This window comes from Lynx canadensis, chromosome C1, assembly GCF_007474595.2.
Source record: "Lynx canadensis isolate LIC74 chromosome C1, mLynCan4.pri.v2, whole genome shotgun sequence".
NCBI lineage: Eukaryota > Metazoa > Chordata > Mammalia > Carnivora > Felidae > Lynx > Lynx canadensis.
In genome coordinates, this window is record NC_044310.1 from 6,630,849 (window position 1) to 6,657,463 (window position 26,615).

General features: G+C 53.6%; 1 protein-coding gene and 1 long non-coding RNA gene across 6 annotated transcripts in view; one reads left to right on the top strand and one right to left on the bottom strand.

Moving 5' to 3' along the window:
* Window positions 1-26,615, top strand: part of PIK3CD (phosphatidylinositol-4,5-bisphosphate 3-kinase catalytic subunit delta) — a 54,424-nt gene that overhangs the window by 531 nt on the left and 27,278 nt on the right. For 2 of the 5 annotated variants that reach the window (XM_030324090.1, XM_030324091.1), the window contains exon 2: window positions 24,080-24,195. The exons of 1 other annotated variant lie outside the window; for it this stretch is intronic. The gene's annotated coding sequence lies outside the window, so the exon portion shown is untranslated. Of the gene's footprint in view, window positions 1-21,626; window positions 21,646-24,075; window positions 24,196-26,615 lie in introns of those variants that run through there. 2 more of the 5 variants (XM_030324088.1, XM_030324087.1) reach the window with 2 other exon arrangements.
* LOC115520089 lies at window positions 210-1,420 on the bottom strand. The gene is made up of 2 exons (XR_004343946.1): window positions 1,137-1,420; window positions 210-334 (listed from the first exon to the last, which is right to left on the bottom strand). It is a non-coding gene; the product is annotated as an uncharacterized LOC115520089 (long non-coding RNA).

Genomic DNA, 26,615 nt, shown 5'->3' on the forward strand with positions numbered 1-26,615 from the left:
GTCCCCGGGGAAGGGGGAGCAACCGGAGTCGAGTCCGCCGGGCGCCCCCCCCTCCGCTCCGGCCCCGCCCGTCGGGCCTGGGGGCCCCGGGCCTAGGGCGCCGCTTGCCTCGTGTTTACTGCAGTCGCCGGCGGAGACCAGCCCCCGGATCTGCGGCTGAGCCCGGGTTACGGCGGCAAAACCGCCTCCAGCTTTGCATTTCCGGACTCTTTTTTTCCCCCCCACTTCTTTTTAATACTCTTACCCGTAATTCAGCCAGAATGAGGCTTCTTCTTTTTTAAAATCGGGTTTCCTGTTTTTATTTAGGCTTCCTTCTCTGCACTTCCCTTGAAATCTAGGAGAGGGGAACAGGGAGACCTTTCGTGGCGACCAGGATGCGGGGTGGGGGTGGGGGGGCACGTAGCCGGTGATGCTCTGCCCTGGTGGGGAGATGGGGTCCGGAGAGTAAGGACTGATGTGAGACCCCGAACTGTGCTCTCCCGGAGGGGGCGAGGGCGGGGATGCGATTTCCCGGGCTGGGGTGGGGGCGCCTGGGGCGGCCCAGGCTGGCGGTCCAGTACCAGGTCGTCCCGAGGCACCCTTGCACCTGCCCAGTTTGCGGATGGAGCGCTCTGGAGCTCTCGAATGACCGAGCGGCTTTCACTTGGATCAGGTCCCCCGGAAGGAGGGTCTCGAACCCCAACAGACTGTCGGGGGGGGGGGTGCTTCTGCACCTGGGCTCCCGCAGAAAGCCCCGTTGCGCGCCACCCTCAGAGATGTCCTACACCGTCGCGCGTGTATGTGGGGCAGGAGTGCCTTCCGGGGGCGGGGGTCCTCTTTCAGGGGCTTCGAGGAGACAGTTCCCTGCTCCAAAGGGACTTTGAAACCGATTCATCCCACTGCTGGCTTCCAGGACAGAGGACGCCGCTGGAGTGCCTGGCAGTACCTTGGTATTGCCCTCGAGTGAATGGTACCCTTGGGACTCTTTCCAGCCCTCCCAAAGAACCGATCGTTTTTCCAGATGTTTTCAGTTAAACAATCGTAGGACCTGAATGATGTCGTCTCCACTTTCCAGTGGAGGGAACTGAGGCCCAGAAAAGTTAAACTTGCCCACCCACGCAATTTCCAAGTAGCTGATCCAAACCCCCAGTCAGTACCTTCCACCACCGAAGTGTTTAGTCGCCTGTAGGTGCTGTGGCTCGCAGATTAACGAAAATTTTCCCTTAATGTTCTCTTGATGTAGGGATGGGGACTCTTGGGGTGCCCTTTCAAAGACGCAGCCTCTAAGGTACCCACCCTGATAACCCCTGTAAAAGCCTCTGCTGCTGTCAGCCTCCGGGTTTGATTGGCCTAAGTGGGGGTAAAGAGTCTGCTAATTAAGGAGGCTGCCGCCAAACACGAGGAGATTGGACTAGAACTTTCTCTTCTGCTCTCTAGAGCAGAAATTCCCAACCCTTTAGCATCTCCACGCCTTGCTGTGGATTGATTTCTTGACTTCAGGATTCCATCCATCCTGCCTCCTGAGAGCACTGTCTTGCACACGCAGAGATTGGTTCTTTCGGGGATTTGACGAGGTCCTACAAGTGATGGAGGACCCTCTGGGGTGCGGGGAACCGTGTTCTTGAAAACGAGTTCACAGCAGCTCGTTCTAAGACATCCAAGCGTGCCTCTTTCTGAGCCCCACTCCCCCCAGCTCCTCTGCCCACGTTTAGAAACAGTGCTGGCCACTCTGCAAATACCGATGCTTCTGGAATTGGGGCAAGTGCCCCAGAGACGCCCTTGGCCACGCAGATGGTCGGTCCCCTTCCAGCAGGACTTTTCTCTTTCTTTACTGTGTCTAATAGGTATTTCTTGAGATCCCCCCTCACAGGGGCTATGTTAAGAACAAGGCAGGCAGGGAGGGTACCAGCCCTGTGGGTGGGGGGCTTACAAGACACGAACGATCCACGCATACTTAGAGACCAACCTCAGGCCTGGTTAGCCAGTACTCCCAGTGCTGCTGTGTCCAGAGAGTTCAAGGGGATGTGAACGTGGGGTCAGTTCCTGCTTCACCTTGTTTTTTCTTCAACTGCACAGTTAAAGGGAGAAGTGAATGTGTAACTCATGAAGCAGTTCCCCTTTGGCTGGCTTATTTTTCAAAACCATTTTTGTTTAGAGAGCAGTTCCCTCCCTCCCAGAAGCCAGCTGCTTCTGTGGGTCTGGTGATGGGGCGTGGGGCCTCACCAAATGTTTCCTTACCGTGGGACCTTAGTAAAGCTCTTTCAGCCACTCCCCAGGGGACAGACACGTTTCCCAGCAAAGCTGTTGTCGGGCAGGTCCAGGGGGAAGCGCTCCAGGAGGATCAGGGAGTGCCCACCGGTCTGATGGTGGAGGGATGCAGTAATCGACCACCACCCTGTCTGATGGCAGAGGCGTGTGGTAATTGACCACCAGCTGCAGGATGGCAGGAGCCTGAATCGTTGGGAGGGAGGCAGACATTCTGTCTGTGCCACTGCCAGTATTTCATAAATGACAGAGGTTGCAAAACTCCTCTCTCCTTGCAGCTAATGCTAAAACTGAATTTTCTTTAATTTGGTTGGTGGAAATCCCCCTCAATCATATCAGAAATGCTGCCAGTTTCAAGATGGAAAAAAAAAAAAAATTAAAAACCCGGGAACCTCCCTCCCGCTCTTTCCTTGCAGACAAACACTGTGACTTTCTGTGGGTTGTACCAAAATATGGCCCACTCTCCGCTCCCTGGGGGCCAGCCCAGTCCCCGGGGCCTGAGGTCGGGCGCAGCAAAAGCTCCAGCTGCTGTGGCCTGTGTGTGTATGAGAACCCCCCCTCCCTCCCCAGGAGTGATAACCTAGCTTCCCCTCAGATAAGGGTCAGGGCTTCTCCTAGAACTGGGTGCTCCCCAAGGCCTCCTACTTTCTGGGCCAAGAGGGAGAGTGATCGTAGTAATGGGTGTGGCATTTCTAAAGTGGTATTTCAGTTAGCTTCTGTTTCACTTGCTTTGGGGGAAATGCTTTCCACTTAGAGAAAATGCCAGAAGAGTGGGGCACGGGGGGGGGGGGGAGGAGGAGGAACAGCGACAGAAAGGGAGCAAAGTTGGATTTATGTCCTGGAATGATGCTGTATTTGTTTCCTGTGGCCGCTGTAACAAATTACCCCACATTTTGTGCCTGAAAGCAGCAGGAATCTCTTTTCTCACAGTTCTGGAGCTCAGAAGTTCAGAGGCAAGGTGTCGCCAAGGCCTTACTCCCTTCAGGGGCCCAGGGAAGAATCCTTCCGGCCTCTCCCAGCTCCTGGTGGCTCCAGGCTGTCCTTGGCTGGTGGCAACCTCACTCCACTCTCTGTGCCCTCCTCACGTGGCCTTCTCCTCTGGGTCTGTGTCTTTCTGTTGTCTCTTAAAGGACGCTTGTCATTGGATTTGGGGCCCATCCTTAAGTTAATTACATCGGCAGAGACCCTTTCTCTGCATAATGATTTTCCCAAAGAATCCACAGGTTCCGAGCATTGAGACACGGACATATCTTTTTAGGGTCACCCTTCAGCCCACTGCAGATGGACAGGATCTTCTGGGAAGGTGCTGGACAGGGTTATCTTGTCCCTGCTTCCGGGCCCCCTGCGGCTGCTTCCCAGTCTTCCCTCTCCCTCGCCTGTCTCCAGCTTCCCTTTCCCCCAGCTTTGTGAACTGGCTCCCACCGCAGCCCCCTCCCCAGGGACAAGAAAAGACAACTCCCAGGCTTGAAGGAGCTGACTAAGTTCTAAGTCCTCCTGTCTCCCTCCTGACCTTCCCTCTTTCTCTTCAAAAACAACTCCTTCTCTGCTCAGGGCCCCTCCCGGCCAGGGCTCCCCGCCACCCTCTGTCTGGGGCCACACAGCCCCAGACGTTTTGGAGTTTCCTCTGTTGAACAGCCCCCAGGAGAGGTGGGGGCAGGGCTCGGTTTTGCTGCTGGGTCTGCGGGTCCTGCTGAGGGGCCCGGGCTGTGGGATGGGGTGGTGGCCGAAAGGGATTGGGAGCCCCCCCACCCAATCCCGGTCAGTGAAGCTTGTAGGAGGTTAAGGATGAGGACCAGGGGGTGCGACAGGGAGTGCTCCAGGACTTCCGGGTCTCTGGAGGGCAGGGCCACTCTCCTGCCTCCCTCCCTGGGGCAGGAGGGGAGCACGCGTGCATTGCGACTCTTTGCTTTGGTTGTGAAATCCCGGGAGAAGTATGTTCTTATCAACAGGGATAAGCAAGATCATAGCCCTGTTATTGAAACTTTGAAAAGTCACTTAAGTATGGTGGGGTGGGGTGGGGTACAGACCGGGTGGAGGGATTGCCTCGGTGGAAGAAAAAATTCTATCTTTGGAGCCAGCCAGACTGGGTCTTAATCTCAACTTCTTTTTATCTGCTAAGTGACCTTCGGCAAATCACTTAACCCTTCTGAGCCTCAGAATCCCCAATGGTCACGCTAGTGTGACCCTCAGTCTGTAGGATTTCATGTGCCGTCACGTGTGAAGGGCCAGGCGCACGGCCACACGGCAAAACACACAAATGCCTGTGAAGGAGACGGTGGGTGGATTCATAACGATCCTTATCCCACTAACCCCAACACAGACACTGCCGATCCGAGTTCCTTTACCCGCTTGGGGGGTGCATTTTTAATATCGTTGTCCCTAGTAAGCACGTGCTTTTTTATATATAGTTTTTAAGTTTATTTTTATTGATTTTGAGAGAGAGAGAGAGAGAGAGGGCACGTGCACAAGCAGGGGAGGGGCAGAGAGAGGGGGAGCGAGAGAATCCCAAGCAGGCTCCGCACCATCAGCGCGTGGGCCCAAACCCACGAACCGCGAGATCATGACCTGAGCTGAAACGAGGAGTCGGATGCTCAACTGAGCCACGGAGGCACCCCTGTATATTAATTTTTACGCCTCAATTGTAAAACAGGCACAAGAAAACTTACCCTTTGGACCATATACAGTTCCGCGGCATTTAGCACATTCGTATCGTTGTGCAACCCGGATTGCCTTCTCCAGAGCGTTTTCATCTTGCAAAATTGAAACCGTGTCCCCATTAAGCAATAACGCCCCATTCTTCCCTCTCCCCGCCCCCCCCCTCCGCCACCCCCCACCCCCCACCCCCCACCGCATCTGGCAACCACCATTCTGCTTTCTGTCTCTATGAATGTGACGGCCTTCCGCACCTTCTGTGAGTGGAGTCACACAATGTTTGTCCTTTTGCGACTGGCTCATTTCACTTAGCAGAATGTCCTCGCGGCTCATCCCTGTTGCCGCGCGTGTTAGAACTTCCTCTTGAAGGCAGAACAACCCTCCGTCGTGAGTCGATGCCATTGTGTTTATCCACTCGTCCGTCCTTGGATACCTGGGTTGCTTCTGTCTTTTGACGCCTGTGAACGTGGATCTACAGATATCTGTTCAGATCCTTGCTTTGAATTCTTTTGGGTATGTGCCCAGAAGTGGAATTTGCTGGATCATATGGTTGGTAATCCTGTGCTTAAGGTTTTGAGGAGCTGGGCATGTGCTTTTGTGGTTTGCTTTTTTCACTTAATGTGGGCTCATTAGCATTTTTCCGCTTTGCTTGGTAACAAGCCATCCTTTTCAGTGGCGCGGTGAGCGTCCTGAGGGGCACCATCATTTTCTCAAGAATCCTCCGTTGGGGCACATTTATGTTGCTTCCAGACACACACACGCGCATGCCTCCACACACACGCACACGCCTCCACACACGCACGCACACGAGACTCTCAGAATACCGTCATTGACATTTTCAGGCATATGACTTTTCCCACATTCAAGAATTATTTTATTAACGCCATTGAGTGTTTTTGTGGTTCTTCCTGCGAAATGGTTTTCCAAGAAAGACTCGATCCGTTTATCCTAGCGATACATACAAGTTTCACAACTCGTTCACTAGTGTTGAAGAATACTGGGCAGAAACGTTTTACTCCTAGGTAATGTGTTTCTCTCATTGCTAATGAGTTTAAATAGCTTCCTTTTTGGCTCTAGGTGTACGTATGACATGAAGTTTGCTGCAGCGTAATGCCGCGGTTAAATAAACCCTTGATCTCTGGAATTGGGTGGATTCCGATTCAAAACCTTAGCATCCCCACTTCCCGGCTGTGTGACCTTGAATAGATGACTTACCTTCTCTGATCCTCAGTTTCCTCCTCCGTGAAAGGAAGCTAACGCGGCCTATCTGTAAGGATGTCTCAAGGATCCAATGAGACAAATTAGATAACGAACATTACGGATCACATAGTCGATACTCAGTAAATAGTAGCTGTGGCTGCTTTCAGCGTTATTCTCATTTAACAACTCTTCATTCACCCTCAAGATTCATCCTGTTTCAACAAGGGGAGACGGTGTACACTCACGCCAAAGCGATTTAGGTTAAGCACAAGGATCGGTTTTTCGCTACAGACGTAGACAGTCCTCGGAGGAAGCTGAGCTGACCGCCGTCCTCTCGATCAAGTGGACGGTGTCCGTGGCTGTCTGCTTGGATTTGGGTGTGAGCCTCCCTAACGCAAGCAGATGAACCTGTGCCAGGTGGATACTTAGCGTCCCTGGGCTGCAACCAGCTGCCCAGAACCAGGAGGCCCCCACAGGGCTGCTTCTTCAGGACCCCGTTCCCCTGGGGTCCTGCAGCCCCCGTGGCGTGCAAATGGCGCGTAAAGCCTCGCTAATGGTTGAGTCCAGAGTTCACCTTGGTGGCTGTTCCCCTCTTGACATCCAGGTGCTTCTTCGAACAGTTTAGGAAACCGAGGCAGGCATTTCAAGGGCAGGACCCCTGGGTTTGGGCACCAGTGTGGGCTGCTGCCCCTGAAGCCCGCTTTTGAAGCCCCCTGGGGGAAGGTGGGAGTCACTCTCCTCTCAGGTGGACCTCGGGTAGCCCCCGATGAGGGCAGATGTCGGTAGGCACCCAGAGTTTACGCGTGCTTAAATGCACGCGTTTTCCTCTGCTGCTGACCTGGGTCTGAGGAGGAAGTTAATGAAACCGAGATCTGGGTCTCAACCTCTTCTCGACAAGTTTCTTTTAGGGGGAAAACACCCAGAACCCTCAACTTCCCCCTCCCCAGTCTCTGCTTCTGGGTCCAAGAGCCGGATCACTGGGTCCTGAATCTTTGTTCCCTTCCCCGTTGTGTGATGCCGCGAATATTTGAATAACACAGCCCATCTGCTGTCATTTGGAAACCAGTGATGAATTGTGGTCTTTTTTTTTTTTTTTTAATTAAATGCAGCAGCCCGTCAAATATGTGGGGGGGGGGGTTATGTTTATTCATTTATTTGGGGGGAGGACAGAGAGAGAGATTCCCAAGCAGATTTCACACCGTCAGCACAGAGCCGATGCGGGGCTCGAACTCAGGAACTGTGAGATCATGACCTGGGCCGAAATCAAGAGTCGGACGCCCAACCGACTGAGCCCCCCGGGCACCCCTGCAGTAGTTTCTTGAGACCTGTGTGGCTTCATATTCCCAGTGGGCAACACAGTGCAAGGGCACAGAGTTGCACGAATGAGTAGAAAGGAACTTAGGGTCAACAGTCAGAACTTGAGATGACAGTCAAGGTCCTGGCTTTGGGTGTGGACACACGGATGACCTGGCGAGGTACTTTCCCTCTCCAAGCCTCCAGGTTTTCTCCTGAAAATTGGGAACAAGTACCTCTTTTACTGGGTTGTCATGAAGATTAGAAATGAGGAAAAACCTGTAACAAGTAACAGGCTCGCAAAAAAATTGCCGTTTTTGCCATCGGATGAATGAATCTTTGCAGCCTACGTTATGGGCAGGAATGGATTTTAAAGGACCGGCGTCTCTGTCACAGATCATTAAGGTTTGCTTGTGGGGTAAAGTCAATCCACCCATTACCTTATTTGGCCCTCCCGGGACTGACCCATATGGAATGCCCAGAGCATGTGGCAATAATAAATTTTATTTATTTATTTTGAAGTTTATTTATTTTGAGAGTGAGAGAGAGAGAGAGAGAGAGAGTGCACCCAGAAGTCGGGGAGGGGCAAAGAGAGAGAGAGACGGAGACAGAGGGACAGAGAGAATCCCAAGCAGGCTCCGTGCCATCAGCACAGAACGCAATGCAGGGCTCGATCCCACGAACTGTGAGTTCATGACCTGAAGTCTTGACCTAAAGTCAAGAGTGGGACCCAACCGACTGAGCCACCCACCCAGGCGCCCCAATACCACCATTTTAGAGGTAAAGGTTGGGATGGCTTTGTCCTTTGATATCAGCCTGCTCCTCTGAGGTGGGTCAAAGCCCAAAGGTTTGTTTTTTCCAGCTTGTTCTAACCCTTTAGGTCTAAAGGAGCTTGGGGCACAAGAGCGGGGATCTTTCCAGAACATTTCTTCCTTCCCACCGGGAGGGGGGTTGCAGGAGCAGTCCCTGGACTAGCCCACTTGACCTGGACTGAGAGCGGATGAGAGCAGCCTGCCATCCAATGCCCTTGGCTATAGCAGGGGACTCTGGCTGGCCCTGTCATCTCTGAGCAGCAGCAGCGGATGGGGGCTACGGAGTGGGTGAGGTCCTGGGGGCAGCCATCCCAGGAGCCCTGATGCCGCAGGTTTGTGGGAAAGTGGTTGGGAGACGGTCTGGTGGCTGGCAATGACCTTGGCCCTCGTGGACCATGCTTCTCCAGCTAGAGGGATGCGATGTGCATCCCTGGCCTTGTGCAGCCTACTGCAGCCATGACCTTGCTTTGAAGCTTCCAGTTTTATTTATTTTTTAATTTTTTTTTAACGTTTATTTATTTTTGAGACAGAGAGAGACAGAGCATAAATGGGGGAGGGTCAGAGAGAGGGAGACACAGAATCCGAAACAGGCTCCAGGCTCTGAGCTGTCAGCACGGAGCCCGACGCGGGGCTCGAACTCACAGACCGCGAGATCGTGACCTGAGCCGAAGTCGGACGCTTAACCGACTGCGCCACCCAGGCGCCCCATTCCAGTTTTATTTTTAACGCAAACGTTAATTTTACATTCTATTCCCTGATAAGCCCGTGTTTATTTTACCATGAGGAATATTTCTCCCTAAACGTTGAGTCAGGTGGACGCTCCGGGAAGACGCTTGTGTTTCTCCTGTGGCCTCCGCTACTCCCAGGACAGTGTCTCCCACTGTAGTTTAAAAGCGCGGGTTAGGGCAACACGACGCGAAGGATGATTGGCCGCAATCGCGACAAGAAATGCACGGTTTAATAGGAGTCCTTTTCTCCCATGTGATTCGTTGGTTGAGTAGCTGAAACTCTGGCTCTTGTAGAGAGTCTTAAAATGCTACCCTTCAAGGGCGCCTGCGTGGCTCAGTCGGTTAAGCATCCGACTTTGACTCAGGTCACGATCTCCTGATCTCACGGTTTGTGAGTTCGAACCCCGCATCTGGGTCTCTGCTGTCAGCGCAGAGCCCGCTTTGGAACTTCTGTCCCCCTCGCTCTCTGCCCCTCCCCCACTCACACTCACTTTCTGTCTCTCTCAAAATAAGTAAGTAACTTAAAAAAAAAAAAAAAACGCTCCCTTTGCAATCCAGGCATTTTAATTTAACACATCTACACGTACGTCGGTTCACGGATGTACTAATGCAAGGCCAAGGGCTTCATTCTGAGCAGGGACCCACTGCAGGGGATGGTCCCTGTAAACTTTGATCATTGATCAAATTTTTCTCTGCCTTGCGCATTCTAACGAGATGGAGAGTTTGTTTCCGTGGCTCCTCATGGGGTTTCTAAAACGTTCTGCTTCACTGTCATAGAAACAGCTCTCTCTGTACACACCTGATTTCATCCTACTTCTTCTCTTCTAACCGCCAGCCCTGGCCATCGGCCGGCAAGCGTCAAAGAGGGACTGGAGAGCCCAATTCGCCCCTGATTCTGTTCGGTCGAGGTGGAGACTGACGGAGGAACGTAGGAATCCCAGAACAGGTGCCAGAGGCGGGTTAGAGCTCCCGTCCGAACCCCACCAGCCCCTCCCTCCGAGAACGGGCACCATGGGCTCTAGAAGGGAGGCACTGCAGACCAGTTTCTTTTTCTGTGGATCCAGTCAGCGAGCATTCGAACTTGCAAGTTTCCCCGTCAGCCAGCTCAGAATTGCCACCTGTTGTTTCTCCTGCCATTTCCTTGTCTCATAGTAACGGTGACACTTTTGTTGTACCTGCTCTGTGCTAGGTGGTTCGTGGGCACTTTGAAAGTACACATTTATTCTTTTTGTTTTTAAGTCTTTAAATTTATTTTAAGAGGAAGAATGCGTGAGCAGGGGAGGGGCAGAGAGTGAGAATCGCAAGCAGGCTTCTGTCAGCACGGAGCCCCCCCCCCCCCCCAATCCATGCGGGGACCCATCCCACAAACGCGAGATCATGACCTGAACCGAAATCTGGAGTCCGATGCTTAACCGACTGAGCCGCCCTGGTGCCCCTACGAATTTATTCTTATAAGTTCTATTGTGATCCCTGCTTTATCGATGGGGAAACTGAGTCACAGAAAGCCTTAGCAACTTACTTAGGTATCGCCCAGCGAGGAAGTGGCAGGGTGTGTTCCTAACGCCTGTGCTGTGTTGTCTCCGAATGTGGCTGCATTCGGGAGGGAGCATTTGGCTGGGGCCGGGGGATCTGGACCCCAGGCAGGAGTGGGGGGCGGGCAGGCCTCCGGGAGTCAGTGGCTCTGCAGAGGGGTTTCCCTGCCCATTCTCACCCTTCCCCTCTGCCCCCAGGACTTAGCTGGGCTCCAGGCAGCCTATTCTTGCTGGTCCTTCGTCTCTGGTGGAGTCGGCATCCTGGGCTCTGGTCCTCCGCAGGGACAGAGGCCAAGGGAATGCAGCTTCTGCACCCGGCCCCGCCCCCGTCTGCCCAGCGGTGCCCATTCTGCCCCTCGGTCCCGAAGAAGCCGGGCCTGGCGTCTGAAATCTCAATCCCTTCCTCGCCCAACTCTTGAACCTTTGGCGGGAAGTCCATGGGAGAGTCCTCAAGCTGGTGGGTGACACAGGGCAGCGGGACTCAGGTGTCTTTTCCGCCGATGGCCCAAATCCAGTTCCCTTGCGCTGATCCAGGTGGCGCGTCGCCTCAGGAAGAGAGGCCGCCCGAGTCGACCCGGATCCAGATCCGCCTCTCGCGTTCGTTAGCGGTGCAGCCGTAAGCTGCTTGAGCCCCGCTTTCCTCTTTTACAAAGCACACGGCCTGCCTGAGGGGCTTGGCGGGGCGATGGAAGGAGGGAACAGACATAAGGCACCTACAGTTGCCGGCTGATGGCAGGGGCCCGGTGATGGATGCTGCTGCCTGATAAATGACGCTAGGCTGTTGTTCTGGAGAGTTCGGACTTACCCCAGGAGCTCCCAGGGGCAGAAGTGGCCCGGAGCCCTGCTCTGGGAGGGGGCACTTGCCAAGGAGAGACTGACCGGAGGATGGGTGATGGAAGGAGGTGTTCAGGGGCACTGTGTATTGTCCTCAACACTCTGCAGGTTGGGGGTCTCGTGGGAACAGGAGAGGAGGCGGTCACATAAGCCCATGGCCAGCTGGGGAACCGGAGTACTGAATGATGGGGCAGGCAGCTGGCCCAGAGCAGATGCCAGGAGAATGGGGTAGGTTGCCACTTAGCTTGAGACCCTCAAGGAGGGAGCCCATCTCCGTTGCCACCGTCTGTGTGTGTGTGTGTGTGTGTGTGTGTGTGTAGGCGACTAGGTTAGGGGTCAGGACAGAAAAGGAAAGTGGAATTTGCACTTTTAAAAGATTTATGTACGCATGCATTTATTTATTTTAATGTTTATTTCTTTTTGAGAGAGAGAGAGACAGAGTGGGAGAGGGGAAGAGACAGAGGAGAATCCAAAGCAGGCTCCAGGCTCTGAGCTGTCAGCACAGAGCCCGACTCGGGGCTCAAACTCACGAGCCATGAGATCATGACCTGAGCTAAATTTGGACGCTTAACCGACTCAGCTACCCAGGTGCCCCAAAGATATATTTTTAATGTTCATTTATTTTTGAGAGAGGGAGGGAGGGAGCACGAGCAGGAGAGGGGTGGAGAGAGAGGGTGACAGAGGAGCCGAAGCAGGCTCTGGGCTGACAGCAGGCAGCTCAGTGTGGGGCTCGAACTCACAAGCTGTAAGATCATGACCCGAGCAGAAGTCGGAGGCTTAACTGACTGAGCCACCCAGGCGCCCCAGTTTTAAGAGATATTAATTGGAATATTACACGGTGATCCAAAAAAATGAAGTCTTGCCATTTGCAACAATGTGGATGGGGCTACAGTCTATTATGCACGAAGTGAAATAAGTCAGAGAAAGATAAATATCATATGATTTCATTCATCTGTGGAATTTAAGAAACAAAACAAATGAACACAGGGGAAGGGAAGGAAAAATAAAATCAGGGAGGCAGGCAAACCATAAGAGACTCTTAAACACAGAGAACAAACTGAGGGTCGCTGGAGGGTGCTGGTGGGGGGATGGGCTAAAAGGAGGACACTTGGGATGCACACTGAGTGTCATATGTAAGTGATGAATCACTGAATTCTACTCCTGAAACCAGTATTGCACTATGTTAACTAACTCAGATTTAAATTAAAAAAGAAACAAAATCGAAAGAAAAATAAATAAAAGGTATTATTTGGGGGTCTTGATATTAGGGAAGTCGAGATCTTCTGGGTATTATAGGCTGGGATATTGCATGTGGGTGTTTGTTTGTTTTTTTAATATGTGCTATGTTTTAGAAATGTGTGTGTATATATGTATACTATACATACATATTTCCAACTTTTCGATGTTTATTCATTTTTGAGGGAGAGAGAGACAAAGCATGAGTGGAGGAGGGGCAGAGAGAGAGGCAGACACAGAATCCAAAGCAGGCTCCAGGCTCTGAGCCGTCAGCACAGAGCCCGATGCGAGGCTCGAACTCATGAACTGTGAGATGGTGACCTAAGCCGAAATCGGAAGCTTAACCGACTGAGCCACCCGGGCGACCCTATATATTGTTTAATCGTATAGAATCAATACAAGCTAGTTATGAAATGTTTGTAAAGTCCAGATTTGCCAAAGGAAGAAAAAAAATCCATCATCTACCTATCCTAGAAGATCCCACCACCCGGGGGTTCCTAATCTTTCTCAGATTTTAAATCCTTTTGAAAATCTGCTGAAAGATCATGGACTTCTCCCCCAGAAAAAGGCTCCTACAGGATAAGGTCACGGGGCTCCTGGGTGTTCCCCAAGTTCATCCTAGATTCATTAGGGTGCACTAAAGGACGGTTTGGGTCCAACTGTTGGCTTCTCTGCATTATGGGATGCTGATTTCAAAACCAACATCAAAGGCCAGAGTGGGTCAGAAGATTCCATGTACCCCCGAGGTCTCTGTGAGACGTGCTTGCCCGACAACTCGTTCCAAGTCTGCTTTGAAGCTGCTTCTGTTTTCGGCCTTGACCACCTCCTAGGTACTGCGTGCAAGTTTACTCTGTGATCTTTAAATCCTTTCTTTTGTCTTAAATTCTCGGCTCCTTCGGGGTGGGGGTGGGGGCTTTCAGCAGGCATCGACTTCCCTGGATCATTTGGTGACTCTGTCCTGTAGGTTCAGCTCCTTAATGGGGCCAGCCGACCTTCGGGACAGTTGCAGCCTGCGGTGCCGTGGCCCTCCTTCTGCCTGAAGGGCCTTGGCTGGGGCAGGTAGAAGGGTCTCTGTGGTCTGGGTGCACACTGTGGGCAGGTGGCATCATCTCTGGAGGACAGGAGTGCAGGGCCGTGTCCGGGCTCGGCATGTCGGGCTCCAGGCAGCTTGAGACCAGGCACGGTCTCCCTGTGAGAGCAGCAGGGAAACGTCTTCTTGCCAAGTTGGGGGGAGGGGGGGTGGTGGCCCTGAGCATCCCCCACCACGACACCGAGGCATCGGTCAGCTACCCTTAGACCTTAGCACCCTGGTCTCTGCCCCAGGCATGGGGAGACCCCCTCCGATGCAAGTTTCTCCAGCCTTGCTGGTGGCCGGCCTCCCAGGGTGCCACTCCCTCCTCGGGACCGGTGACCTTGCCTGAGCTCCTTCCTCCTCCTCCTTTCTCCATAAAACAATCTCGATATTTCACTTAAGGTGCACGTCACGGTGGTCTTCACATATTCCCAGAGTTACGCGACTGTCACGATAATGGATTCTAGAACATTTTCATCACTCCGGAAAGAAGCCTCCTCACTCCCATTAGCAGCCACTCCCATTTCTCCCCGGTCTCCCTGGCCCTTGGCGACCACGAATCTATTTTCTGTGTCTGTGGACTTGCCTGTTCTGGACATTTCATGTAAATGAAATCATACAGGATGTGGTCTTTCGTGGCCGGTTTCTTTCACTCAGCCTGTTGCCTCTTCTTCAGAAACATGTCTGACTCATACAGTTACAGTAGAGGGGTTGTTTGTACTGATCGTTTACTCAGTCGTGAGTGTTGAGGGAGCCTCTGTTGTACTAAGCCTGGAGCAGGTGCTGGGCCACACAGCAAGGAACACAGCCACCACGGATGGTATAGGAGTTATCTATTGCTGTGTGACAAATCACCCCAAAACTTAGCAGCGTAAACAACAAACACTAATTATCATCTCACAGTTTCCGTAGGGTCCAGAATCTGGAACCAGCTGGGGCTGAAGGTGTCTGAAGCTGGTCTGTTGGCAGGCCTCAGTGGCTCTCCTGCTGATGGCCAGGTATCTCCATCCCCACCCCCCATATGGGCTTCTTCGAGGGGCAGCTTGAGTGTCCTTACAACATGGCGGCCGGCTTATCTCATAGACAAAGAGAGACAAAGAGCACAAGACTGAGGCCCCACAGTTTCTGTGAACGTAATCTTGAAGGTGACCCGCCTCACTCTGCCATATTCTTTTGGTCCCATAGACCAACGCTGCTATAATATGGGGGATGGCTGCAAAGACGTGTGAATATCAGGAGGGGCAAATAAGTGGGTGTGGTTTCATACGGAGAATGGCCCTTTTGTGAATGGCTGGCACCCGGCCAGCTTGTTCATGCAGGGCCCACAGGGCTGCCTCTGGATGAGCCTTGGGTCGACTGTGAGTTGTCTGGTCTCCACGCTCCGTTTAGGCCTCTTCCGTCTTTCCCCACTCTGTATCTGTAACCGGGGAATTGAGCATGTAAGTCTGTTCATCGCACTTGGCCAGATTTACCCACTTCCCATAGAATCATTCTTACAGATGATCTCTGCAGGTGTTTGTGAATTCTATATGCATATCCATCAAATCGATGAGCCGGGTTTTGGATTTCCTTTCATTCTTGTCGAGAACGGTCCGCAAGACCCATCGCAGTGGGTCCGACACTTCCCGGCAAGGCACTGGGTCATGCCATCGAGTAGAAGTCGCTAGAGACAACTTCTTTTCCCAGATGGCCCATGAGACCATCCGGAGGGGCAGAATCAGGGCTTGTTTAACTGGGCATATATCGTGCATTAAAAAACCAGGCCTCATCCCCTAACGAGTAGGATGAGTTGTCGTGAGGAGTTTTAGGTGGTGGTTAAAGGCGGGTCTGATCCATGGTTCTGTCACTTACTGTGTAGCTTTGGGGAAGTCTTGGACCTTAGTTTCTTCATGGAGATGATGAGAACTCTCTCATGGGGTTGTTTTGAGTATTTAAGGAGATAATCGAAGTTCCAGGTATCTGCTGCTGCCTAAGAAACCACACGAAACTTAGAGGTACAAAGCCATAACTTTTGTTATGCTCACCTATTGCGTGGGTCAGAAGCTCAGGAAGGGCTCAGAAGGATGGCTTGGCTCAGCTCCAGGATGCCCAGGGTCAGCTGGGAAGACTCTCAGGAGGCTGCCAATAACTCGAACAGCTTGGGAGCTGGAATCCTCTGGAAGTTTCTTCCCTCATGTCTAGTTGCTTGGTTGGAGATGACTCAAAGCTTGGGCTCAGATGGGACTGTTACCCGAGTGCCTATACACGGCTACTCTTTCTGGCTTGGGCTTCACTGGGGGGCATGGCGACTGGGGGCAGCCACACTTCCTTCTTAATGCACAGAGCTCCAAGGGCAAGCGTTGGAGTTCGGTTCACGACCAAGGCGCATGCTGCGTGGCCTTTTACGACCTAACCTCTCAAGTCACTTAGCATCACTCATGCTATACTCTCTTGGTTAAAGAAGTCACAAGCTCACCCAGATTTAAGGGCAGGGGACAGAGAGGCCACCTCTCAACGGGAGGAGTGCTCAAGAATTTGCCTCCTTAAATCTTCCACAATAAATGTAAGGTATTTAACACAATGAGTGCCATGGGGTATGAGCCAGAAAATGTTAGCTGCTGCTGTCCATATTGTTATTAGATTTTTTATTTTTTTTTAATGTTTATTTTTGAGAGAGAGAGAGAGAGAGACAGTACGAGCAGGGAAGGGGTTGAGAGAGAGGGAGACACAGAATCCGAAGCAGGCTCCAGGCTCTGAGCTGTCAACACAGGGCCCGACCTGGGGCTTGAACCCATGAACAGTGAGATCATGACCTGAGCTGAAGTCAGACACTTAACCGACTGAGCCACCCGGGTGCCCCTATGATGTGTGTTATTTTTTTGTTTTAAAGGTTGTTTATTTATTGTTTGAGAGAGAGACAGTGCAAGTGGGGGAGGAACAGAGAGAGAGGGAGAGAGAGAGAAGCCCAAGCAGGTTCCGCACAGTCTCTTGAGGGGCTCCAACCCAGGAAGCCCTGAGATCATGACCTGAGCTGAAACCAAGAGTCGGACACTTAACAGACCGAGCCACCCAGGCGCCTCTTGTAGTTTTCGTGTGTTTGTTTGCTTTAATTTTATTTTAGGCGGAGTGAGAGAGAGCGTGCAGTGGGGAGGGGCAGAGGAAGAGAGAGAATCTTTAGCAGACCCCACGCCCAGCTCAGAGCTGGAGGCGGGGCTCGATCCCCTGACCCGGGGATCGTGACCTGAGCTGAAATCAAGAGTCGGTATGCTCAGCCAACTGAGCCACACAGGCGCCCTCACATTGTTAGTAGCTTTGTATTTCAGGTTAGCACACTGGGACCTGACCGCGGTGGATCTAACCCAGTGACCCGGACAAGCCCCCGCCCTCTATCTTAACTGAGCCATCTTTTTTTTTTTTAATTTTTTTTTTAACGTTTATTTATTTTTGAGACAGAGAGAGACAAAGCATGAATGGGGGAGGGGCAGAGAGAGAGGGAGACACAGAATCGGAAGCAGCCTCCAGGCTCCGAGCCGTCAGCCCAGAGCCCGTCGCGGGGCTCGAACTCACCGACTGCGAGATCGTGACCTGAGCTGAAGTCGGACGCTTAACCGACTGAGCCGCCCGGGCGCCCCGTTAACTGAGCCGTCTTTACGGTGCATCTGTGATCAGGTTTATTTTCATGCTATCAGATTCGTGTTTCTACCTCCTTCAAATGGGGCCCAGCTTAAAAAAATTTCCTAGCCCTTCGTTTGATTTTCGTGCCCTCAGTGGCTTCTCAAACACATTTAGAAGCTTCACAAGGAGCGTCTAGAAGATCAGTTTCGTGAGTCCCCAGGGTATGTCTTTCCTGAGCCTTGATGTGTGACTCACACAATGAACGCCCTGTTGTGCCCTTTATCCCCCTGCCCCTAATTTCGCCCTATACGTATTCACAGTTGATCTTCTCCACAAACAAGGAATAGCTTTTCTTCCATAAAAGATACAAAGAGGTCTCAGACATGGTGTCCTCCCACGAGGATCGCATTCTGGAACTGCAAACCTCAGACTCCAGGAAAGGGTGGTGGGAGGCGGCGGATCGCCGGATCTCCCGCTGCGAGGTCCTGGCCAGCGGCCCCCTCCGCATGCTGTCCCACTGCTCCTCGCCTCCGCTGGCCGAGCTGGGCACTGTGTGCCGGCACCCGCTTTCACCGATGAGGAGACCGCTCTGGAGTGGTTAGGAAACTCCCCTAAATCCGGATCTAACGCCAGGGACTCCTGTTCCTACGTCTCGCAGGAGAACCTCTGCAGCCACGAGTGCTTTTGGTGTATGCTTGCGTGAGCCCCGCGAACATGACCCCCCGTTTCTCCCCTCTGCTTCCCGCCCCCTCCACCCAAGGTCACAAACTCAGAAAGTGCCCATTAAGGCAGACTTTTGCTTTAAGCTTGGGGAATTGGCCACAGGAAAAAAGAAAGAAGCTCCAGATGCTAATTAGCTTCGCTTTTTAACTACAGATGAGCCACTTTTTGAATTAACTGGTGGTGAGAGTCTCAGAGATGAATGGAAATATGTGAAGATGGCCGGGGAACCGGGGCCAGACGCTCCTGTAATTAGGCTCCCTGATCTGTGTGCCTGGAGAGTGAAACACGAGGGGAACAAAAAGCCATGGGGGGATTATGTGAATAACTGTGGAAACTGTCCTCCCTTTCCAGGAGGATTATTTTCCAGAGCCCTTCTGTTTTTCCTAAAAGAATTAAAACAAACACGTAGCTGGGTTTTGTTTTTTTTTTTTTTTCTTGTTAGTTGCATCGTATTGTTTCTGACTGTAACATTCCTATTCCCGTCTCCACTCAGCATCTTATCTGATCACACCTAAAAATGCTGTAGGGCAGGAAAAATAAATTCCCCTCTACCCTTCTAGATTCTTGACTGAACACCCCCACCCTCACCCCATGATAAAAAGATTAACAGGAGAAAAACAAATGTAATCACTAAAGTGTAGGAGCCCCGCAAAGACAGGAGATTCAAAGAAGCCGCCAGAGCTGGGATCTCTTCTCCTTGCACAAGAAACAATAAGTGTATGAAGGATTGACAAGACAAAGGGGTCTGGGTGGGGGTAGTAAACTAGTGAAGAAGTAACAAGGCTTGTTTATACGGCCTTCTTGGCCCTAAATTCCCAGTCTCTGGTGATCAGGATGCCTTCTGCCCTTCTGGTGCAGGGAGGGGTACCTTTCAAAAGTGAGGTGTAGCCTCTGCTTTCCGTGGGACAAAGGAGGTTCACAGTGTCCTTCATTCATTCACGGCTGTTTCTCGAATCCCCTTAATTGAAAATAATCAGGGGGCTCCTGGGTGGCTCAGTCGGTTGGGCAACCGACTCCGGCTCGGGTCATGATCTCACGGTTCGTGGGTTCGAGCCCCGCCTCGGGCTCTGTGCTGACGGCTCAGAGCCTGGAGCCTGCTTCGGATTCTGTGTCTCTTCCTCTCTCTGCCCCTCCCCTGCTCTCTCTCTCTCTCAAAAATAAATAAGCATTAAAAAAAATGTTTGATTCAAAATAATCAGTATGCCAAAGTGGCATATTTGGGGACAACATAGGCTAAACCCCTACAATGCTGAGTGCCAAATTTGAGTAGGAAGAGCCCCCCGGAATCCCAGGGAGGTTGGTGGGTGGGATATCGGTGGGCAGCTGGGGGAAGGGGACATTTTATCACAGTGAGGTTACCTGGCAGCTGCAGGAGTGAAGAGTGGCTCAGGGAGCAAATAATCTTACGGAGCGTGTTGAGCCGAGCAAGGGTTCTCACGGGTGGGAACAGAAGTTCATCTGGTTTCCTGCCTTGGGAACTTACAAAGAGGATCTCATCCTTTTCGCCTTAGCAAGCAGAAGGGCCAGCATCTAATCTCTCTGTTTACTCTGATTTCCTAAGAGTGGAGTGGTGAAACCAATTTATTTATTCACTAAACTAATTTCTTTATACCCTTGTCTGGATTCCAGAAAGGACCTAACAACATACCTGAGCCCTGAACGAGGAATCAGGACACTGTGGTTTTCCTTTCCTCTCTGCCACTGACTGTGTGACGTTGAGCAAGTCACTGCCTCTCTCTGCATGTTTCCCGTCCCGTCCACGAGAGCAAACACTGAGCAATTACTGCATGCACGGGGCACTGTGCTAGAGGCTTGTCTTGTATCTGTATTAATTCACTTCATTCTCTCCCAAACAAATCATTACGTTATGTATCTTTCTGGATTTGTTGGTGCGGTTCCGGTCCATCGTTGTAATATGGGCAGGATGAGTTTTTGGGGATGAGTTTTTGTCGCTTTTGCTGTTTCAAAGAATGCTGGATTTTCCTCTGGCTCCTGATGCCCCCAATTTGAAACCCAAGCTATGCCATTGGGTTCCATTGCTGATAGGACCTTGTCTTTGCATGCTGGAAAGAAAGGGAAGTCTGCAGGACTGGGCCCCTAGGGAGAAGGGCACCACCCTGAAGATGGGGGAGAGGAACTACGGAAGCCTGTCTGCCCTTGGAAAATCTCCAGGCCTTGGTCCCCTCGGGTCATTATCTTTTCCTGGTTGGGGGTTGTTGGGGATACTACCTATTCCCAGCCAGGATGGCTGTCAGAGAACTCAGAGCAGTCAGCCCTTCCAAGGTCGGTCTGTGACTTCTGGCGGCTTCTCATTCTGGTACTCCAACCCTCCCCGCCCCATCCCACCGCACCCCACCCGCTCGCTGCTCCCCCCTCCCCCAGGAGTCAAGGGCGGCCCTGCAGGAGGCCTGCCCTCCTCCACCCAGACCTCCTTCAGACTGCCTCCTGCTGCTCAGCCCTCCTTCCCAGGCTGGAGGTGAGAGGAGAGAAGGGCAAAGTGGAAGCAACCAGTGGGCACAGCCCTGGGGTGGACCCACCCGGTGGCCGGCTGGGCGGTCCCCATCCAGTGGCCCAGGCTCCGCCTTCGCCAGAGGTGATCTGCCAAGGGCACCACCAGCGCATGGGTGGCTGGGGGAGGTTCGGTGTGTGGACACGATGGGTGTGAGTGTGTCTGGTCACCGTGTCCACAGCGTGTGTCAGCTTACATTATTGAGTGTGTGGGCGCGTGTCTTTGTGAAAGTGCATCTGTGTGTGTCTTTGATCTCTGTGTCTGAGTGCGTGTGAGGGGGTATGTGACTTACTGTGTGTCAGTTTACATAATTGTGTCTGAGTGTGTAAGTGAATGATGTGTATGGGGGTGTTTGTGAGTGCACGTCTGTGACATTCGGGGCTGGGTTGCCTCCTCTGGCCCTGAGATGCTGGGGACAGGGACACCAACGTCATCGAGGGTTCTGCCCGCCCCCCGCAACTCGCAGCCTGGCCCTCTCATCCCGGGTTTCTTCAAGATTCCCGGAGCTCAGGGCCCTTTTTCTCCTTTCTGTCCTAGCGTGCACTCGGCGAGCTGGGGCCCGAGGGAGGCTCAAGGGGCTCGGCTGAAACACTGGATGCAGTGGGAGACGACCACCAAAGAGTGGGCCTCGAGCCCCTTTCCTCCACCCCATGCCCTCCGCGTCCGCTGGGACACCCCTGGGTGATTCTGAGCCTCACACGCCCCTCCTAATGTTGAGCTCCGCGGTGGCAAAGCTTGAAGTCTCGTGTGGCCCCGAAAGCACATTCTGAGGGACGTGGAACATTGCAGGACAAGAAGCGTAGCACCCGGTACCCAACCAGGCTGGTTCCGAAGCTCGCTCTGCCGCTGCGTGGGGACGTGTGTGCCCGTGAGGGCCTCCTTGCCCTCGGAGCTTCGTTTTTCTCCTTCACACCCCGAGGGGAAACAGCACCCCCCGCGCAGGGCGATGCGCGGATAAATCGGAGCGAAGTGCAGGGGGCGGTTACCGCGTTCCTGCACGAACGCCCTGCCAGCGCGCACACAGTTCGTTGTAGTGAATGGGTGTCCTAGGGAAGGTCCCTGGCAAACCCACGTAGCTCCCGAATCCGACACGTAAGGGGAACCCCGATGGAAAGGAAGGCCCAGCGGCCGGGGAACAGCCTGCACCCTGGATGGGAGCCCAGAGCCCGGGATGGCCGGTGAGGCGGGTGACCCCGGCTCCCGATCTGTGACGGAGGTGCGGTGCCCCGCCCGTTCTGGTGACTCCCGGGGAACCCCGGAGCGGAAAGCGGTCCGGCGGACCACCAGCCCTCTCTCCCTTTGCAAATGGCACTTTCTATCCTCTGGCTACCAGGCAGGAGCGGGGCCGGGGCCAGCGAGCGCACGCCGCCCGGGGTCCTGCGGCGGCTGCCGGGGGGGGGGGGGGGGGGGGGCTCCCGGCTCCAGGCTCCAGGTGCACGCGCTACCCGCCCGGCCGGAGCAGTGGGGGGTCCGGGGAGGATTTGCAGCGGCGTCCGCTCCGCTCCCCGCGGCCGCTGGCTCTCCGACACTCCGCCTGGCTGGGGCTGCCAGAATTTGCCGACGGTGCCCGCGGCGCGGCGGCCCCTGGCCCCGCCCCCGGCCGGCGCCCCGCCCCCGGCCCCGCCCCCGGCGGCCCGCTGTCCGGGCCCCGCCCCGGGCCGCGCCCCTCCGCCGCTGCCCCGCTAGCCCGCTCCGCGCCGCGGGCCTGCCCTCAGGCCCCCGCGGGCTCGGCGCCGCCGCCGGGAGGCTCGAGTAGCTCCGGGACCCGCCCGCCGCGTCCCCTGGGCAACCGTCTCCCGGGAGCTCGGGCCCCGCCCCCGGCACCCACACCCGGTACGGAGCCCACCTGTGCGGGCGTCTGCGGGGTCCCAGTGCCCCCCTGCACACCCAGCCCCGCCCAGCGCCGGGCTTTGTCCGCCTGGGGCGATCGGGGTCCAGGGGCGTGGGGGCTGGGGGAGGCGCGCGCGTCCCGGGGCGGACCGGACCCCGCTGGGGAGGCCGAGGCAGGGGGCCGCGCTCGCGTTGTGATTCTCTGGTGCGGGCTGGTTCACGCTCTCCTGCTCTCCCGATCTCCACGCATCCCTTTTGTGCCTCCGGGGCGGGGGCGGGGATGCGGGGTATCCCGCTGCCGTCCTTGATGGGTTGAGCGGGGGCCCTGAGCCGGGCTCCGGACGCGGACGCGCCTGTTCTGGGCGAGCTGTTTACTTGTCAGGGGCCCAGCAGTTGCCGTGCGCATCTTCCCCTCCCCCTGTCCCCGATTCGGGACGGAGCATCCTGCGCCGTGTCGGTTCCTGGCGTTGCCTCGCAAGCTTTGCCCTTGAACCCAGAGGGCTGGAGGGCGGCGGACCCAGATCCCGAGGTCCTGGGCAGCGTTGAGGGCCAGAGCAGAAGACGCACCTTCCTCCGGGAAGAGCCTCCTCCTTGGCCGCCCTCTTGTGAATTCTGCCCCAGCTCCCTGTTTCCTGACCTGAATTCCTGAGGACTAATTCCTTCTTGCCTCCCCTAACTCTTCCTTCTCGCGGCTCCGTCATGCTTTCTGCTTTGTCTTTGCTCGTTTTGAAAGTGCTTTCTCTATAATCATGTTTCATTTCCCTGTGACGGAGCTGCTGAGTTTTTGTCCTCCTGTTAACTCCATTGGTCAGCAATGGAAGTTATTTCTTCCTTGGCTCTTGGCGCTGACTTCTCATTTCTCTTGGGAAGCCCTTGCCACCTTCCCCTGGATGCTGGGCGAAGAGACCATTCAAGTCCACGTTCCAAGCAGGGTCCACGGGGTATCCTTCCAGGAATTAGGCTCTCAGCAGTGAGAATGCCAGCTTGGTCCTGGGAAATACATTCTTGGAACAGACACCTTTTCCAGCGGCTTCCCAGCACTGGGCTTTTTGCCTGTGGAGAAGCAAGTGGTTTCAGTTTCCTGCTCCTTAAGAGTCGTCCCTAGCCGTGCCCGGTGGGCTGCAGGCAGGAGTCGCCCCGCCGCCGTGGAGGTGGCTGTGCCCTGGGTTGGAGGAAGGGGCGTGTCCGACTCTTAAAATCCAGCCGGCTCGGCTTCCGGAGCTCAGGTGTCTTCCAGTCTTTGGGGTTAGATTATTCCCAGGAGTGGCCCACGGAGGGAAGAGGGGGAAGAAATACCGCAGATGCCGTGACCGGGCCGCCGTCTTCCCTGCACGCTCACTCTCTTCATCTCCAGGAAGCAGGGATGAGTCTTCCTGTATGATGCAATGTAGGACTTTATTGGGACCTCAAGTTCAGGAGTCTGCTTTTTGCAGCCATTGAGTGGAACTTGAACCCAGGCTCGGCTCAGATCACTTACTTTGCTTTCAAAACCAAACAAAAGCAACAAATAACTCGAAAAACCGATCTGAGTCATCGGTGTGTGTGTGTATATATATTCCTGCCTCAGACACTGGAGGTGCTCCTGTGGTTTGCTTCAGCAGCACCCAAAGGAAGGAGCTGGGGGGAGGGGGGCGTCGGCACAGGTGGCTCTCAAGGCTCATCGAGCAGCATGTGATTGGTTTGCAAAACGGAAGCCTAGGTGAGACAGCTGAAGTCCTGTAAGGGAATGCAGAGGCTTGTGAGACTTCCTCTTTCAAAAATTTCATTCATTCATTCTCTCTCTCTCTCTCTCTCCTTTTTCTCCCCCCCCCCCCAGACAGATAAAGGAGCTGAGAGTCAGGTGGGGGCGGAATGGTGCTCAATGATTCCAAAGCATCTTTGATCTGCCAGACCGAGGGGCCTTTGCTGCTGGCCATTCTTGGACCATTCCAGAGAGGTAGGTTGGGTGATGAAGCCAAGTGTGTGGGCAAAAAAGGAGATGCGATTTTGCAGAGAGCTTAGGAAGGTGAACAGAATCCTCCCTCCCTGACTCTCCAGTCAAAAGGAGAACCTCTCGGTAGGACTAGAACACCGAAAGGAACAGAACAACCCAGATGTGTGCTAGGAACCAACACGAGGAATCGGACTAGACCTCGGCCAGCTCCCCAAGAGAGGGATGTTGCTGCCTGCATAAGGAAGCGGGGGAGGGGGGCGGCTGTGCTCCGAGCCCATTATTAAGCTGCAGCATTTGGGATTTGACTTGCTTCAGTCGTGGTAGAGTTGGGCTGGCCTGTCCGGGGAGAGAAAAATGAAAACACTCTTCCAAAGGAAGCGTGTGGAATTGTGAGAACTCAGCATTGCTTCTCAAGGCGTCTTTAAGGTAGGGACATTTCTGTTTCTCCAGAGAGTTGACAGTCACTCTGTCAGTAAGACAGTAGTCCTTGGAGCCTCTCGGATGTTTGCTGGGATATGAATGCAATCCTTTCATCGTGCAAATGAAGATACTGAGGCCAGAGATGGACACTGGCTGAGTATTAGCTGAACGCACACCCCCTGCTTTGGGACCTGGGGCTAGCTGGGTAGGGTTAGCTCCCCGATCGGTAGTCACAGTCCCTTCTGCAAGCCCTGGGAGTGCATATGTACTCCCCGTCTGCAGAGCACATTCCTCCTTACCTGGTGCTTGAACAGCTACTGTCGTTTCTGATGGGAAGGTGCACAGGGTTACAGCATATGGTGTCATCCTTGGAAGATTCCCCCCGGCCCCACGCCAACCTCATTTCTCTCTATCTTCATCAGTACTCTCCAGGCTTCTTTGTTTAGTGTGGAGATCTTTAAAAAGATCAGAATACTGGGTCAGCTGGGAGGCTCAGTCAGCGAAGCGTCGGACCTCGGCTCAGGTCATGGTCTCGCAGTTCGTGGGTTCGAGCCCCGCGTCAGGCTCTGTGCTGACGGCTCGGTGTCTCCCCGTCTCTCAGCCCATCCCCCGTTGGCACGCTTTCTCTCCTTCTCAAAAATAAATAAACCTTAAAAAAAAGATCAAAATATAAGCAGAATTTTGACCTATAAAGTAGATAAAAACAGAGCGCCCTGTGGTGCAAGTAGAGACTGGCCTAGGATGTCCACTCAGCCCCCTATCCCACTTCTGCCACCCTCTGAAGGTCTTGGGGTTGCCTCTGTGGAACTCGCTGGAACGTGGTCAAAAACCACAGACTGTGTAAACCTCCATTGGGGGATTCTCTTCTACACACCTGTTTACACCCCTGTTTTCAATAGCTTGATTCTTGTTTCAGAAGATGCCTTTTAATAATTGTTAACGCTCATGCTTTTTTATTAATTGAAAAATACTTGTTATCTGTTGAAAGTTTGCAAAAAAAAAAAAAAAATTAGCGTAACTCTTTTATAACCCTGCCCTCCCCATCCCCCGGAGAACCATTGTCTCCTGGATGGAGTATCCTCCCGCAAACCCCCCAGAAAGCCTTCTATGTGCCTCCCTTTGGACACTTGATTTTTTTTTTTTTAATTTTTTTTTTCCAACGTTTATTTATTTTTGGGACAGAGAGAGACAGAGCATGAACGGGGGAGGGGCAGAGAGAGAGGGAGACACAGAATCGGAAACAGGCTCCAGGCTCTGAGCCATCAGCCCAGAGCCTGACGTGGGGCTCGAACTCACGGACCGCGAGATCGTGACCTGGCTGAAGTCGGACGCTTAACTGACTGCGCCACCCAGGCGCCCCTGGACACTTGATTTTTATGTATTGTTAAATATTATTGTGAACTTCCACGAAAACGTAACTGACTGCGTGCATATGTTTATCCTGGCTCTGTTTCAAAAGCCCACTAAAATGAGATTAAAGGAATAAAAAAGGAATAAATCCTTAAGGAAACAGAGCAGGAGATAGGATTGAGGAGGAGGATGTGAGTAAGCACATCAGAGACAGAAAGCAGGCCAGTGAAAGAGATGGAAGGCTTGGAATGTTGAATGTCCTGGGCTGTGGGGGGAGGAAGGCCCGCGGGTCCAAGGACCCACCAAAGGCCCAAGAGTGGGGCTACACTGTTCCCGATGATGGGGTGCAGGGTGGTCTGGAAGAAGGAAGATTGACTGAAGGTGTCACAGCATCAGACCCCTCCCTCAGCCCACATGGCCAGGTGGCTCCCTCCTCTGCCCCAGCAGGAGACACTCATTTTCCCCCAGGTCTGCTTAACTAGGGCAGCTCAGGCCTAGCCTGGGGTGGAAGGAGGCTGTGTGGAGAGCAGTTGGGGGTTGGCGGGGGGGGGGGGACAGGAGGAAGCACTGTCCCGAGAACAGGAAGATTCGGTGAAAGTCTGTGTACTGAACAGTGAGACCCTCTCCTGGCGGGCTCCCAGAACATGGCAGCC